We start from the raw sequence: 3926 nt of genomic DNA, 5'->3' as shown, positions 1-3926 counted from the left end.
TTCCCGCCCTTGAAAGTTGCCTTAACAAGAAAACCGGTGTTTACTGTAGGACTATCGGAAAACGGGTTGGAAATAAATCCAGTGCACTGTTGTATTAACAAACTACTATCCAGTGCACGAAAGACGTTTATACTTTTGACATTGTTTAAATATATATATATATATATATATATATATATATATATATATATATATATATATATTGCATATTCAATCTATCTAAAACAGCACAAATTATTTTATTAATATAACAATCATTCTCTCATAAAACTATCCAAGTTCAGAAGATAATTGCCGGCTGGCCGGTTTGGTTGTTGACATGGCCAGACAGAGGTTGGCTACTTGGCGGTTGGGTAACTTGGGGTGGCGCAATACCAGGTTCTCCAGTTAGTCCGATGACGTCGCATCGTTCTGTGGTGTGTTTTTGTCAGTGCTGTGTTATCATTGTGTTAAAGGTATTGTTGGCCAGTTGGATTTATACCTGCTGGATTCCTAGATTTTTCTACGCTTTCAAGACCTGTGGACAAGATTTTCCAATTAGGTAATTTATAGTACGAAGTCTTAAATAGGACCCTAACATTCTTTACCAACTGCGTTTGATTACTCACTAATAATATATGTAACTCGTTTTTTTTATATATAAAATGTGTTGGAGTAAAGCTAATTCAATGTGGATATAACTTAGGGATTTTCCCCTTCAGGGATTATATCGGAAGAAAGAGTTGGGGGAGGAAGACGGTTTGGGCGGGAAAAATAATTGGCGCCAATCGATCTTCCCGCTCAGACAACTGAAAGCGCATGTCACATCACTTTGCCTTAATGGTATGAAATATTAGAAAAATTGAAAATGCAGCCGTAAGCATTATATCAAAGACAATCCTGTTGACGAGGAAGAAGGGAATGGTAAAAAATGGATTGATAGTCCTATGCAGCAATGAGAGAGCAAACGAGATTTAATCACACATTGCTTACTTTACTCTAAGAGAAGATTTTCTGGTTGTACAAGTCTACAGAATTTTTCCCTTGGCTACATTGGCATAGGTATATATAAGCCAATGCACATTTCTCCTTTATATTACGCAATATAAAATTTGTATAAAAATTAAATTGGGAATTAGCAATAGACCAAAATCGAAAATTTCGTTATATTCGCATGCACTCTACATACTGCATAAGCATACTGATTGATGACTTAGGTTTAAGGTTTACACACACACACACACACACACATATATATATATATATATATATATATATATATATATATATATATATATATATATATATATATATAGTATAGATGTTTGATAGATTAGAAAGCGTCTGTGCAACTTAGAAATTGCAGGTTTCTAACGGTTATTGTCAAAATAACCGTTGGGTTGGGTTGATGGGAATGCAGTGAAAATTAACTAATGAGTAATTTTAGTATTAGCAACATATCCACTAATTTCATAAATTACTTTCATAAAAATATGGTTAGGAATTGTTGCATAAAGCGTTAATTAGTAGGATAGATAAGAGACAAGGGGAAAGACTCCGAAACAATATAAAATTTGCGATTCGATATCGTTACTCGTCTCGCCTCCTAAGCTGCTTACGGCCAAGGTATATAGAATGAAGGGTCCCTCTATATACCTTGCTTACGACCAAGGTATATAGTATGAAGGGTCCTTCTATATACCTTGCTTACGGCCAAGGTATATAGAATGAAGGGTCCCTCTATATACCTTGCTTACGGCCAAGGTATATAGAATGAAGGGTCCCTCTATATACCTTGCTTACGGCCAAGGTATATAGAATGAAGGGTCCTTCTATATACCTTGCTTACGGCCAAGGTATATAGAATGAAGGGTCCCTCTATATACCTTGCTTACGGCCAAGGTATATAGAATGAAGGGTCCCTCTATATACCTTGCTTACGGCCAAGGTATATAGAATGAAGGGTCCTTCTATATACCTTGCTTACGGCCAAGCAAGATGGAATAATATCGCCTTCCACGTTGGCTCACAAATTACAAGTTTTGAAGGTCGTGGAAATCTTGGTTGTGTGTATATATGTTGCTCAATTTATTTCAGGTGTAGATATTTATAACGAGAAATATTCCCCTACTTTTTATTTTTATTATAATGAACACGTAGATTGAGATATTATTATTCTTATTATTATTAATATTATTATTATTACTAGGCAAACTACAACCCTAGTTGAAAAAGCAAGATGCTATAAGCTCAAGGGCTTCAACAGGGAAAAATAGCCCAGTGAGGAAAGGAAATAAGGAAATAAATAAATGATGAGAATAAATTAACAATATATCATTCTAAAAACGGTAACAGCGTCAAAACAGATACGTTCTATATAAACTATTTACAATGTCAAAAACAGATATGTCATATATAAACAATAAAAAGACTCATGTCAGCCTGGTCAACATAAAAACATTTGCTCCTACTTTGAACTTTTGAAGTTCTACTGATTCAACTACCTGATTAGGAAGATCATTCCACAACTTGGTAACAACTGGAATAAAACTTCTAGAATACTGTGTAGTGTCGTGTGAAATAGCTATTAATGTGGGGAAAAGAATGGCCGACTTTAACCTGAGTGTAGTTTTGTATATTATTTGGATTTATCTATGGTTTCGTTTGTAGATTGCATGAGCAAGTAAGAAAATGCTGTGAGAAGACATAGAGCAGTGGTTCTTAAACTTTTTCGCCTTGCGCCCCCCTTCTGCATTAAGCATAGATCCCATGCCCCCCCCCCCCACCCTTGAAATTTTTGCCAAAGTAGAAAGTACCGTATGTATGTATGTATTGTTTTTATATACAATATGTTTCGATTTGTATGCTAATATACTTCATTGGTTATGTGAGTATATGGATGAATGACAGATTTTTATTTCATTGCTGTTAATTTTTTATAGGAATGCACTATACTATATTTCAATAAAATAAACATTGTTCATAGAAAATGGGTAAAATAAATATATTATGATGAAATAAAATTTTATCTTAATCTTTTTTCAAAGTGTTTTAGCATTATACAGATTACAGTCATTACATTGATGGAAAATAATAGAAAAATACTAATTACTGCAAAAATAAACATAATTTTTACCCATAATAAAATCCTTCATGGATCATGACCGCATCAAAAAATATTACACATCCCCCTTAGTGATTAATTTATCCATATTTATGTAGTATTATAAAACAAAAGACATCATAATTACTACATGTTTATTTTCATTGTTACTATTTTAACTACTTGTAATATTATAGAAAAAGGGGATTATAGCCAGTGGCCTTTTTGACTTAGTGCTACTCATCAGTGGGATGGGTGATACTGGCTCTTTTGGTGGTGTTTGGCTCAATGCAAATTGGAGATCACTTGCCACATCAAGCTTAGTTCGTTATTTCGTTTTGATTATTACTAATGCTGAGAACCGTGCCCCACAATAATTTCTTCTTAACATCTTCACGTTTATGAGGATTCCAAATGCATATATAATTATATATATTGTAGTTATTCATGTGCATTTATATATATATATATATATATATATGTATATGTATATGTATATGTATATGTATATATATATATAAATATGTATATATATATATTTATATATTTATATATACATATAAATATATATGTATATATATATATATATATATATATATATATATATATGTATATATATAAATATGTATATTTATATATTTATATATACATATATATATATATATATATATATATATATATATAGATATATATATATATATATTTATATATATGCATATATATATATATATATATATATGCATATATATTGTGTGTGTGTTGTGTAATGCCACTCATTTCAATTTCTAAAATCTGGTCACTCTGGCCTATATGCATAATGCAAATGCAAAATTTCATTATAACT

General features: G+C 31.6%; 1 long non-coding RNA gene across 1 annotated transcript in view; it reads left to right on the top strand.

Annotated features, from left to right (window-relative positions):
* Positions 1 to 399: 399 nt before the first annotated feature.
* LOC137632931 (uncharacterized) overlaps positions 400 to 3926 on the top strand; it is an 81423-nt gene continuing 77896 nt past the window's right edge. Inside the window, exon 1 of the long non-coding RNA XR_011042143.1 lies at positions 400 to 541. This is a non-coding gene — a long non-coding RNA (uncharacterized lncRNA). The remainder of the gene's footprint in view (positions 542 to 3926) is intronic.

The sequence above is a fragment of the Palaemon carinicauda genome, chromosome 42 (assembly GCF_036898095.1).
Source record: "Palaemon carinicauda isolate YSFRI2023 chromosome 42, ASM3689809v2, whole genome shotgun sequence".
Taxonomy (NCBI): Eukaryota; Metazoa; Arthropoda; class Malacostraca; order Decapoda; family Palaemonidae; genus Palaemon; species Palaemon carinicauda.
The sequence above is the reverse complement of the archived record's forward strand: the minus strand, read 5'-3'. Positions and strand labels throughout refer to the sequence as shown.